Source organism: Pristiophorus japonicus, chromosome 12 (assembly GCF_044704955.1).
Source record: "Pristiophorus japonicus isolate sPriJap1 chromosome 12, sPriJap1.hap1, whole genome shotgun sequence".
In the NCBI taxonomy this organism is placed as follows: Eukaryota; Metazoa; Chordata; class Chondrichthyes; family Pristiophoridae; genus Pristiophorus; species Pristiophorus japonicus.
Window position 1 is genome coordinate 56,228,463 of NC_091988.1, and position 14,191 is coordinate 56,242,653.

Sequence of the window (14,191 nt, forward strand, 5' to 3'; positions counted from 1 at the left end):
CGCAAAGAGGATGGTTTCGAAGGGCCTTGGTTTTTGTATGAAGGCAGATAATCAAGGAGTAGCTGGCCTTGGAGTGACATTGTAATTACTAAAAACTTTTGAGCAGATTGCCCAAACTCTCTTCACTTCGGACCCTCACAGCCGCTATTGAGAGAAAATATTCTTCTTGACTTAAACCCATGTCTCTGAGATGAATAGAATAATGTTCAAAACCAATAATCCTGCAAGTTTCATGCAGATAAATAAATGGATTTACATTTTATTCTTGTCTGGGGTTTTCCCCCTCTTTGTGTTTTCTTCCCTTGATGACTTTAAATGTAGTCTTTATGCTAAGATATGTAATAAGTTTATTTAGGGCACCAGGACTGATGCACACCTATACAGCTGTGATGTTCCCTTGTTGTGCATACAGTGCTAGCACACATGTTCACATGCATATGGGTTTACATTATGAGTGCACAATTTCACACTTGTGCCTTGTATCCTAGAATCATAGAATAATATAGTACAGAAGGAGGCCATTTGCCCCATTGTGCCTGTGCCGGCTGTGTGGTAGAGCTATCCAGCTAGTCCCACTCCCCTCTTTTCCCATAGCCCTGTAAATTTTTTTACATTCAAGTATTTATCCAATTCCCTTTTGAAAGTTGCTATTGAATCTGCCACCACCACCCTTTCAAGCAGTGCATTCCATATCAGAACAACTCGCTGTGTTTAAAAAAAATTTTTCCTCATGTCACCTCTGAATCATCTTTAAACCTGTGTCCTCTGGTTACTGACCCTTCTGCCAGTGGAAACAGTTTCTCCTTATTTACTCGATCTAAACCGTTCATGATTTTGAACACCTCTATTAAATCTCCTCTTAACCTTCTCTGCTCTAAGGAGAACAACCTCAGCATCCCCAGTCTTTCCACATAACTGAAGTTCCTCATCACTGGTACCATTCTAGTAAATCTCCTCTGCAGCTTCTCTAAGCACTTGGCATCCTTCTTAAAGTGTGGTGCCCAGAATTGAACACAATCAGCATAAGGTTTAGCATAACTTCCTTGATTTTGTACTCTATGCCTCTATTTATAAAGCCAAGGATCCCATATGCTTTTTACACACTTCAGTTTGTGCCTTGTGTCCTGCATCACTAATGGATACCTCACTATTGGAGAAGATTTTCTTTGAATGCTATTTCTAGCAAAATTGTAAACTCAATCTTTTATAATGCACTTACGATTTTATTAGAAATAGCAAATGTAACAATTCTTTCTCCTATGTATGCCAGGTGAGATGAGGAGAATTTCTTTTATGCAGCAAGTTATTATGGAATGCACTGCCGAAAGGATACTGGAAACAATTTAATAGTAACTTTCAAAAGGAAATTGGAGAAATATTTGAAGGGGAGAAAATTGCAGGGCAATGGGGAAAAAGCAGCGGAGTGGGACTAATTGGATAGCTCTTTCAAAGAGCCGGCACAGACACGATGGGCCGAATGACTTCCTTCTGTGCTGTAAGATTCTATAATTCTATGTCCCTTGTTTTATATTTTTTTTTACTGACACGCATCTCAGTGGTTTGCAGGCTCGAGGTTGTGAACAGCTGGAATGGATTGCAGATAGGATATTTCAGGCTAGGGCACTTTACTCATTTAAGAAACAGCTGGATACTGCGATGGGAAGTTGGTAGGATTTGTATCCTGGAAGGCTGCGATCATTCAGCTGGGCTGAATCGATCTTGCAATTTGTTTCAGTTTGTACTAACCAGTGAAAATTTGTGACGGTGCCTTTACTATATTGACCATATAATGTGCTTTTTGTTCAACTGTTTTTCAATTGCAGTCTGAATAATAATTTACTTGTTCGAAGAGGGCGAGAGATCACTTTGTCCAGCAGATTTCTTCCATGACTCCCAGAAGCAGTGGAAGGCACCAGCTCAGTAAATTAACCAAATGGTGCAAGATAATTAGGCAGTAACATGTTTATATGAAGAGGACTTTTAAACCTTTCATTTCAAAAGACAGTGTCATTATGGTTGTTAGAATGCCTTCAGAATACTAATAAGCTGTTGCCTCCATTCCTCACTGTTGCTATTGGAAATTATTTCTACAATCAGTGACACAGTTCAAACAGACTCCTCGGCACGCAGTGTTGATTCAACTTAACCCGTTATTCCAATTGCCACAATGGGGCCCTTCTTATCCCCAGCAACATCAATTCAAAGTGTGATGTGATCAGCAAAAAGAACCCTGTCGCTTTTGCTGGACAATTTGTCACGCTTCCACCTGTGGTTCACTCAACGGACCGTCTCGGTGACAGCTGCCAGTACATGTCGCCACATTTCCTGCTGCTCGCTTGAATACAAAGCATATTATTTAATCACTGTAGTAAAACCATCTTCAGCAATTTTCATTTATTACCATATGCTCATAATGAAGTAATTGGCTTTGAAATTGCATCACGCAGCGCTCATTTTTTGGGTACTGCTCGGACACCTATGGACCCAAAATCGCGGGCAGGAACTGCGCGCACACTTCAGGCCGGAAGTGTGCCACCTATCATATTGGGTAAGGACAAATAAGGTCATCCTTAACCATGCCAGATGCAAACGTATATCCTTTGCATATGCAAATAAGAGGACTAAAGCCTGTTAGAGGTCCCCTCTTCAAGATTGGTTTGCCCTGACGCCGCCAGTGCCATGGTGGGCTGCACTTGCACACTAGCCCTTCAGATCACCTGCAACAAAGAAGGTAAGCAACTTAACTGAATGTGGAGCCAGGAGAGTCCGCCCTGACTCCACATTGAAGCACCCTCCCAATTGCTGCCGTTCCCGACCCCCAGCCCTTGCGACTCTAGGCTCCCCGAACCTAGCTCGATCTGACCCTGACCCCAGTTACTGAGGACTGTTGTAACATTAGCAACAACCTGATTTTTCTCCGATGTATTACGCCACACAATGAGGTACAAAGTCCAACATCAAGGATGCCTCGGACCTCACCATTCTGACAAGACTTTTACCTTGCATCCCTTGCACACTTGATAACGGGTGCTTCCGAATTTCTGATCCTCTATGTATTTTATTGTAGGGACTATCACTTTAATAACTTTATTTAAAGCACTAAGTACACATTCTAGGATTGGGATCATCTTTGAAACTGAAGGGAATTCACCACAGTCATGGATAAGTTGTTGGTGGGCAACATCTTTAATGACTCAATCCTTTTGTCACTGAGGATAACATACCATTTGTCCACCCAATTATATCGATATCATACAGCACTGATTTGATTATCATTTCTTCATTTAGGGCGTTACTGTTCTGTAGAGGGTGATGCGATCAGCAAAGAGAACAATGTCACTTTTGATGGCATCACTAGGTCATCAATGAAACCAAACGTCAGCCAAATGCAGACTTCTCTCGGGCTTTTGTGCAACTGTTGTAATAACCAGGCAACATCTGTTTAACATCTACTTGTGTCTGAAGCCTTTGAAGAAGTATATTGAGTACAGCAGCTCACCAGATGAGAGACTGACTTCTCAAGGTGGAGATGATACATAAAACTGATGGTTGAAGGTTGTTGCTTGTGCCTGTTATCAATAGGATCACTGCATTTCTGGACAATGAGATTGAGAACTTCACAGTTAGTTTTGAAGTCAAATTGGTTACTGCATAGCACGTGCTTTTGAGTGGACCATATCATTTTGTGTCACTTCCTGTTCCTAAACATCTCTTCATTTTTATTTAGTGTTCTACATTTTCTCAGTGCCCACCTCTCTCTCTCACCACTGCAGTTGCAGTATTTTCCCATCCACTTGACTTTTGGCTCATGAAACCTAATTGCACCTCAAGTAAATGCTCTTAAATAGTTGCCATTTAAAGATGCCCGTACATTTGCACATTTGATCAAATCATAGTTAGTTTGCTTGTAGAGTACACTGCTATTCCCTAAAGGGCAGTGAAATAGACACTAATGATTACTTGCAAGTGATTTGTTTTGTGGTGTGACAGACAGAACAAATTCTACTTGTTTGACAACAAAAATAATTATCCCTTTTGGAAGCAGAAAGGAAACCACTTTGATTGTTGCACATATTGTGGGACAATGCCATTATTCTGGTAAAGGCTTTTCCTCAGTCTTAATTAGGTGCAGCACATAGTACTCCTGGTCCCAACAGTGCGAACAACACTTCAACTACATGTCAGGTCACTCCACCATCAACATGACTATTAACAGTGAAAAAGGCGGTTCAACACAACATTTTACACGGCCTTTAATCTGGAAATGCCTTTGTATCTGTTTACTGTAAGCCCTGTCGCTGCTGCTAGTAAAGCTGGGTGTTACAGTGAAGGATCTGCAGTAGTTGTATAACAATACCACTATCTGTATTATGTTGTGTTGTAGAGATCTTCAATACAGTATCAACAGAATTATGACAACTGCAATTCACATCAGTGTCAACTTCATCACCAATTTGTGCTACACTGATGCTTTCATTTTGATAATGTTGTCTGGTGCATCAACTGATAACCACATTTGGGCTCTCTTGCAATGCTCTTAACTCCTTTTTACAGCAAAAGGGTAGATTTTATTGATTTGTTCACGGTATGTGGGCATTGGTAGCAAAGCCAGCATTTATTGTCCATCCCGAATTGCACTTGAGAAGGTGGTAGTGAGCCACCTTCTAGAATCGCTTCAGTACGCCCACAGTGCTGACTTTGTCATAGCGGTTTGGTACAACTGAGTGGTTTGCTAGGCCATTTCAGAGGGCAGTTAAGAGTCAATCACATTGTTGTGGGTCTGGAGTCATATATAGGCCAGACCGGGTTAGGACGGCAAGTTTTAATTCCAAATTTATTTAATTAACGGAATTAAAATTCCCCCAGCTGCCATAGTGGGATTTGAACTCATTCGTATCTCCTTCAAACTGAAACATCCAAAATTATGCACAACATGAATGGGATAACTGTTGTGTATCTGTAAAGCATGCACTCCCATGTTCCACCACCAGGGAGCTCATCCCCTGAAGTCCAAAGGAATCCCAGCATCCCCTGGGAGCACTGTATATAAGCCGGCCCCTAAGGCCTGTTCCTCACTCTGGAGTGTCTTATTAAAGACTGAGGTCACCGTTACTTTAACCTCTCTGTGTGCAGTCTCATCTGTGTTAGGAACACAATAACTGGCGACGAGAATACGAATCCAACGCAAAGATGCAGCAAACTGGGCATCCTGGAGAAGTTCTCGGAGGGTGAGGACTGGGAAGCCTATGTTGAACGGCAAGACCAGTACTTTGTAGCCAATGAGCTGGACAGAGAAGGAAGCGCTGCAAAAAGGAGAGCGGTCCTCCTCACAGTCTGCGAGGCACCGACCTACAGCCTCATGAAGAATCTTCTGGCTCCGGTGAAACCCACAGATAAGTCGTATGAGGAGCTGTGTACGCTGGTTCAGGAGCATCTTAACCCGAGGGAGAGCGTGCTGATGGCGAGGTATCAGTTCTACACATGCCAGCGATCTGAAGGTCAGGAAGTGGCGAGCTACGTCACCGAGCTAAGGCGACTTGCAGGATAATGTGAGTTTGATGGCTACCTGGAGCAAATGCTCAGAGACTTTTTTGTACTGGGCATTGGCCACAGGACCATCCTACGAAAACTTTTGACTGTAGAGACACCGACCCTCAGTAAGGCGATTGCAATAGCACAGGCGTTTATGTCCACCAGTGATAACACCAAACAAATCTCTCAGCACACAAGTGCTAGCAATGTTCATAAATTAACTGGAACTGTGTTTGCGAGCAGAAATGTACAGGGCAGAACCCACGAGTCTGCAACTGCCAGCAGGCCTCAGGTGACCCAGATGACTCAGAGTCCCCAACAAAGGATGACTGCAAGGCAATTCACACCTTGTTGGCGTTGTGGAGGTTTCCATTCAGCCTATTCATGCCGCTTCAAAGGGTATGTTTGCAAGAGCTGTGGAACAATGAGGCACCTCCAATGAGCTTGCAAACGAGCTGCATGCTCTGCAAAACCTGCTAACCACCACCTGGCACAGGAAGATCGGTCCATGATGGATCAAAGCAATTTCGAGCCTCAGAGAGAGGAGGCAGATGCTGAAGTACACGGGGTGCACACATTTTCGACGAAATGTCCACCTATAATTCTAAACGTAAAATTGAATGGCTTACCCGTAGCCATGGAACTGGACACTGGCGCTAGCCAATCCATCATGAGTAAAAAGATGTTTGAGAGACTGTGGTGCAACAAGGCATTCAGACCAGCTCTGAGCCCCATCCACACGAAACTGAGAACGTACACCAAAGAGCTTCTCACTGTCCTGGGCAGCGCCATGGTCAAGGTCACCTACGAGGGCACGGTGCACGAACTGCCACTCTGGATGGTCCCACACTGCTTGGAAGGAGGAGCTGGCTGGGCAAAATCCGCTGGAACTGGGATGACATCCGAGCGCTATCACATGTCGATGAGGCCTCATGTTCTTAACAAATTTCCTTCCCTTTTTGAGCCAGGCATTGGAAACTTTTCCGGGATGAAGGTGCGGATCCACTTGGTCCCAGAGGCACGACCCATTCACCACAAGGCGCGAGCGGTACCTCACATGATGAGGGAGAGAGTGGAAATCGAGCTGGACAGGCTGCAACGCGAGGGCATCATCTCCACAGTGGAATTCAGCGAGTGGGCCAGCCCGATTGTTCCAGTATTCAGAAGTGTTGGCACGGTCAGGATTTGCGGCGATTATAAAGTAACTATTAATCGTTTCTTGCTACAGGACCAATACCTGCTACCTAAGGCAGACGACCTATTTGCGACACTGGCAGGAGGCAAGACGTTCACCAAGCTCGACCTGACTTCAGCTTACATGACGCAGGAGCTGGAGGAGTCTTCGAAGGGCCTCACCTGCATCAATACGCACAAGGGACTGTTCATCTACAACAGATGCCCATTTAGAATTCGGTCGGCTGCAGCGATCTTCCAGAGAAACATGGAGAGCCTACTCAAGTCGGTACCACACACGGTGGTCTTTCAGGACGACATATTGGTCACGGGTCGGGACACCGCCGAGCACCTACAAAACCTGGAGGAGGTCCTCCAGCGACTGGATCGCGTAGGGCTGCGGCTGAAGAGGTCGAAATGCGTCTTCATGGCAACAGAAGTGGAGTTTGTGGGGAGAAAGATCGCGGCGGACGGCATTCGGCCCACAGATGCCAAGACACAGGCTATCAGGAACACGCCCAGGCCACAGAACGTCACGGAGCTGCGGTCGTTCCTGGGACTCCTCAACTATTTTGGTAACTTCCTACCGGGGTTAAGCACCCTTTTAGAGCCCCTACATGTATTATTGCGCAAAGGTGAGAACTGAGTATGGGAAAAAAAACAAGTAATTGCTTTTGAGAAAGCCAGAAACATTTTATGCTCCAACAAGCTGCTTGTATTATATAACCCGTGTAAAAGACTTGTGCTAGCATGTGATGCGTCGTCATACAGAGTCGGGTGTGTATTACAACAAGCTAACATTGTGGGGAAGTTGCAACCTGTCGCCTATGCTTCCAGGAGTTTGTCTAAGGCCGAGAAGGCTTACAGCATGATTGAGAAAGAGGCATTAGCGTGTGTGTTCAGGGTGAAGAAAATGCATCAGTACCTGTTTGGCCTCAAATTTGAGCTGGAAACCGATCACAAGCCCCTCACATCCCTGTTCGCTGAAAACAAGGGGATAAATACTAATGCCTCAGCCCGCATACAAAGGTGGGCACTTGCGCTATCAGCGTACAACTATACCATCCGCCACAGGCCAGGCACCGAGAACTGTGCAGATGCTCTCAGTCGACTACCATTGCCCACCACGGGGGTGGAAATGGCGCAGCCTGCAAACTTATTGATGGTGGCGCAGCCCGCAGACTTGTTGATGGTCATGGAAGCGTTTGAAAATGATAAATCACCTGTCACGGCCCGCCAGATTAGGACTTGGACCAGCCAAGATCCTCTGCTGTCCCTAGTAAAAAACTGTGTACTGCATGGGAGCTGGGCCAGCATCCCTGTTGAAATGCAAGAGCCAATCAAGCCGTTCCAGCAGCGAAAGGACAAGCTGTCCATTCAGGCAGACTGCCTGTTGTTGGGTAACCACGTAGTGCTACCCAAAAAGGGCAGGGAGACGTTCATCTCGGATCTCCACAGCACACACCTGGGTATAATAATGATGAAAGCGATAGCCAGATCCCACGTGTTGGTGGCCCGGTATCGACTCTGACAATGGACAAATTTACAGAAAGCACCTGGACCAAACGAGACTGCGTTTCACAGACTGCCCTGAACAACCCACAGCAGACACCACCTTTTTCGAGCCCACAACACACACCCAAATGATCAACGACACCACGCCGGACTAGGAAATCGAACCCATCACGCCTAACAGCCCAGCAAGGCCAGGCTCACCTAGCAGCCCTGCAGGGCCAACAACCCAGCCCAGTGAGGGCACAGCCAACACACCAGAACAGACATTTGTACCGAGGCAGTCCACCAGGGAAAGAAATGCTCCCGACCACCTCACTTTGTAAATGGTTTTCACTTTGACTTTGGGGGGGGGGGGGGAGTGATGTTGTGTATCTGTAAAGCATGCACTGCCATGTTCCGCCACCAGGAAGCTCATCCCCTGAAGTCCCAAGGGATCCCAGCATCCCTTGGGAGCACTGTATATAGCCGACTCCTAAGGCCTTTTCCTCACTCTGGAGTGTCTTATTAAAGACTGAGGTCACTGTTACTTTAACCTCCCGATGTGCAGCCTCATCTGTGTTAGGAACACTATAATAACCTTTTGAACTAATAATTGAAGGAGCTGATTTTACACGGCATCTTTTAAGATCAAAATAATTATTCACTCACTGCCTGGCATTCAACCATAAAAATCCAGCACTGAGAGGGCTAATTGTAGAAAATGGCCTCACTTTTATGGTTACAGTTGAATTCATTTGAAAAGGTGTTGTGTAACCAGGGAACCATGCCATATGAACTGAGGGGGAGTGGGGGGGAGAATGGCAGTATAAATTGGAATGGAAGGGTGCCAGCGTGAATTGGGCGGGAGGAATAGAGAATTGCCACCGTTAACTGAGGAGGAGGAGGAGGAGATTGTGCAGCAGAGTGGCTCAGTAATCTGGCAAGCGAGGGAATTAATTTTAAAACAACTTGATGTTCAATAAAACCAGTTAACAATTGGGATTTTGCAACAATGTGTACCAATACATTTCCACAATAGCCAGTAATTCCCATGTGAGAAGTGGGAGAAAATCTTAACCTCACCCAGCGTCATACTGTTACTGCAATCTGACTCCATTGCCCACTATTCCCTCACTTAATGCTGAGTGCACAGTATAAAATCCCGCCGTTTAAATTTCTGATTGTCTTCTGCTTATAATGATCCTTACTTTTCATTGTTTTGTGTTGTGTATCAATCTTATTTCATTTTCTTCTTTCTTTTTCAGCCCATTTGACATGAGTGTCTTTGTACTGCCATCCATTTTAACATCACTCTGCTGTACGTAATCCTGTTGCTGCTCTTTATAATGCTGATATTGATTTATGTTTCATAAGTAAGCTTTAGAGAGTGAGATGTATGTTTTCTGCTTTTGGTTCTTGGAGTGTGACAATCCCTGATTTTTGCATTTATTAACGGTAATGTCGATCATTGTGGAGTACCCTGTGTTTGTTTCCCTTTGGAAGCAATTTGTCACCACTTTTGTGTTAACATTTGACTTATTTAATAGCCACTTAACTCGCAAATGTAACACCTGCTAACGGGTTGCAATTCCTGGGCTATCATTTCTTGGTCACGTGATTGGCCCTTTTTTAAAAAAGAATTGTGGATGTGGCACCCAAATGGAGAAAAGTTATTTCCAAATTGCAGGAGTGAACAGCAGCAAGGCCAGGCATCCACGTGCCTGGTAGGAAGTTGCCGACAGGGTGAAAGCTGTGGCCACCCACCCATGTCCTGGACTGTGGGAGGACCTCTTGAAGAAATTTAACAAGTTGCACAGAAGTATAAAGGTAAGCCAAAAACTATGACATAAATAAAGGAGCAAAGAACAGTTAATGTATTCGAAGGTCATCCATGGAAGATGATTGTAACATAAGCATATTGTTGCCAGTCAAATATGGTGTGATAGTTGAAATTAATGTACAAATCGGCTGCAAGTAGTGTTCGCCCTCATACCTGCAGAATAATGTATATTCAGATTATCAAAGAAAAAGACAGATTGTCCAATAAAGACAGGTGATTCTCTAGAGATGGAGAGTTGATATATGGGAGATGAAATATGTAGACCCAATCTGATTCATATGGTGTGAATCAACAGATATGCCACATGTATGATTTGGCATAACAAGGCACGAATGGCACTTGTTCTGGGATTCAAAGTGTTTTCCGTGGCTCATCTTTACAGTTATAACACTGTAGGTGGTAAGCTGATGCAATCAGATTGGTTGCCCATTTTACATGATGCCTGACTTCACTTTGGTGAAGTCAATGGAAATAAAACAGGCAGCTGATAGGGCCGTATCAGGGCGGGTTAGGCTAAAATAACCCCCATGTGTCTTTGTCCTGTATTAACATCATTTGTTAAAAGCAGATATTTTGCTTTTTCTAGACTGGGCTGGCTTCCAATGATGGTGGCAGAAATAGCTCCACAGGGTGAAGAATCTGGGAGAAAACTGTGTTGACCTGCTTGAGTGAGTTCTACATATAGGTACTTCAGAGGTATGTACATGCCCATCATGGTATTCCTGGAGAAAGGATTTTAGAATCAGGCAGTAAAGAAAGACATTCAAGCAGTTCATACTGACATGATTGCAGAATAATAGTAACATGTTCTCCAATGTCCTATGTGCTCTCCTTACAGGTGAAGACTCCAGCAGCAGTCCAGTCACTGGCATCTCTCAAGAACAAGAAGAATAGTTTCAGAAGGAGCATCCCCTTCCCCCATACAATTTAGCAGCATTGAGTCACTTGCCTCACGGGATCGGGAGCTGCAGCAAGGTTCATTTGACGAAGTCAACACAATTAATCGTGAAGGGCCATGACCATGGCAGTCTTCAGAGCAGCTTGTAGTTGGTTTTGTGGAGGTCCAGCCATTCTGGATCTAGTCATATCTCAGAACTTGGCTTCTCAACAAAGCCCTTTGAGCGAAGGACACTGGACCATGTGTTTGGTGCAGCCTTTTCATTTGGCCCTATGGGAGCACTGTGCTGCAAAATCGGGATGTACTGAAGAAACAGTGTCCCAGATTTTGAACATTGAAGTGCGTTCTCCAGTCTGAGGTCTGATATGCAGCAAGTGACGGATATTGTGGTGTGTGTCGTAGCCTCACTAAGTGAGACCATAACCACAGTGTGTGTCTCACGTGTAAGTCACACTGCAACTATGAATTAGAAGGGACTTGAGCACCATGTTGCTGCAGGAAACATGTACCTCATAAGGACATGCCTTCCTGTTATGTGAAGGAAATGTGTCCACCAGGTTTGCTAATTTGGTCTCCTGCTAGCAGCAGACTTGTATGAACAAAAGTGTCAGTGGAACACATTCTGACCCATCTCTTGGGACTGATGCTGGTGCTTTGCGGTTGCTTGGGCTGAAGCAGAGCATCTGCCTCCTCAGAAGGAGATGGGGGCAATCCCTGCATGTAGAAGTAGATGGAGAAGCAGCAGGACCTCAGTAAATCCAATTCACCCATTTATTTGGAGGCATCTTTTTCCATGACATTACACTGAAATCTTGGTGCGTAAATGCACCTTTTCACACTTGACATTCTGTACATATATCCCAGTAAAGACACAGGCAGGGATCTGTACAGTAACATACATTACAGTTAAATAAATGTTGCCATTAAATAAAACATCATGCTGCCTTTGTCTGTTTTGTAAGCACCCAGGGATATCAGCAGATGTTCGTGCTGAGTTATTGTTGAGGTGTAGGACAATAATAAGCAAGCAGATTAGATGAACACCATTAAACCCAGCATGTAAAATGTCCCAGCGCTGTAGCACAAGGGAAGAAGCCATATGTTAACTGCCATCGTTGCTCTTGGGCTTCCAGCTGTACTCCTTACTCAGAGGGTGGAGGTTATAGTCTCTCTCTGTCCTACTCTTCCACTGATGCCTTATGATCATTGTTAACTGCATGTTTATGCCTCACTTGGTGTGAATGTTGCATTGCGTGTACATCATTGTCAATTTGGTGATCATCTCAGGGCATGCAAGAGTTAGCTACCAGAGAAGTCCAGGCAGCTGAAGTGCTCTTTGAGCATGCAAAAAGCCTCCTTGATCAGCTCCCAGATCTCGGCATCGGTTTGACTGTGACACAGCTCAGCTGTACTATGGGCTTTTGCAGAGGGATAATGGGACTTGCATACCTCACATTTCATAAACAATCCAGCCCTTGAGCTTTCCCCTCGGAAGAGTTCTGTAATGTTGGATTGCTGCATGCTGTAATAATCGTAGCTAATCCTTCGGAAAACACATTAAACATGTATCATTCTGAATTGATGGTCATGTACCACTGCATAATGGAGTGAAAGGTCTTTGCATTTGTTGTGGCAATGCTGGACAATGCCCAAATAGCCACATGGGTCCAATCAATTTTACCTTAAACTCTAGGGGGGACAAATTGGGGAGCGCCCCCTTTGGGTCGCTAACTTTTAAACATAGAAAAGATCAGCGCCAGGCACTAATCTTTTTCTACTTAAAAAAAATTCAGGCATACCGCTCCAGGAAGGAAGTGGAGCATTAAATCAGGTGCTTCACTTTCTTCCTGGAGCACAATCGGCAGCAGGCGAGGCAGTAAGTTGAGCAGCACTGGCCCTGCAGCGCTGCCATGTTGAAAGGCTATTTCCCACTCGTAAAAAGAAGGGCCGTCATTGCAGGCTCTGCAAAAAAAAACGTACTTACTCCCCGAAGGCAGCCGCGATTCATTGAAGCAGAGTACCAGGCTGATTGATCGCAGGCAAAGAAGACCGGCCAAAAACCTGCAAGAGAAAAGGTAATTTTTTTTTGTACTTGCCTCGGCCACCTTGACTTTAAGTATCGTCCCCGAAGCGCCTGACCTCCCGATGGAAGCCTTCTGCAGCTGCCGGTGTTTTCGCCCGGCGATGCTGCAGCGGCCGATGCACAAGGTGATGATGTGACGATCTCCGGGCAAAGGAGATCGGGGCACAACGCTGTATTACCACTGCAAACCTCCCACTGAATATGGTGGGAGTCGATGTTATCGCCGCGCTGGAACCAGATTCGGCCCCCGGAAGGCAATGTCGGGAGTCGCTAAGGAGGCCAATGTCTAGGCCTCGGGGTGCACAAACTTGCTTGAAGCCTGTTACCTTTAGGATTGCAAGAGCTGCTCTGTGTCAAAGTTCATCTATGGCCATATAGCACATCCGTCATCTGTTTTATGGCTCTGTGGACTTAAGAACTGCTTATCCCTATGATGTACTCTGTGAAAGTCTGAAAGCTACCAGTCACATGGAACTGAGGGCTCTCATTACTGTGATGACCACAGGGAGGTCAATGCCGACTAAAGCTGTTCCTTCAGCTTGTTGTCCATGACGTGACCAAGCCAGTAGCCACATCCCTAGACAGTCTCTGTCTTTAAATGTACTGCTTCCCTGTTAGGGACAGGTAGCACATTCTTGGCCTTGTACAGGTCAGGTTTGTATGTAGCCTTCACTCCTGCTCAGTCTTCTGTCAGCTGCAGCAGTAAAAGCCTGCACAGATTACAGCTGTAATGCTCGCCAGCATATTTACGCATCCCTGATATATAATTCCAACTTGGGTTGCGGGGAACGGTGCCAGCGGAGAGTTCATTGCACCCTCCGGAAAACATCAGCAATTGATGTTGAGAGCCCTTAACTCGCCCTTAATTGGCATTGTTAAACAGTGGCCATTACAATAACTACAATAATGTTTTCACACAGTTGGAAACCTGGAATAGTATTGGTACTGTCAGCTGATTCTTTATAACACCTTTCCACCAGTTTTGTATTAATTTTAATGCCAAATCCAAGGACACGAACAGCAGAAAACATATCTCTAAATCTTTGACATTCTTTTGGTTCTTTGTCTATTTCTGTCACTTTTTTTGAATGTTTCTGTTTGTACAATGATTTCTTGGATCAGTTGCTGAGCCAGAAGAGCAAGGGAGCTAAATTGATATCAGGATAAATCA

At 45.0% G+C, this 14,191-nt stretch overlaps 1 protein-coding gene across 1 annotated transcript in view; it reads left to right on the forward strand.

Annotated features, from left to right (window-relative positions):
• The window catches only part of celsr3 (cadherin, EGF LAG seven-pass G-type receptor 3), a 325,097-nt gene that overhangs the window by 149,445 nt on the left and 161,461 nt on the right, over positions 1 to 14,191 (forward strand). The gene's annotated exons all lie outside the window — the stretch shown is intronic.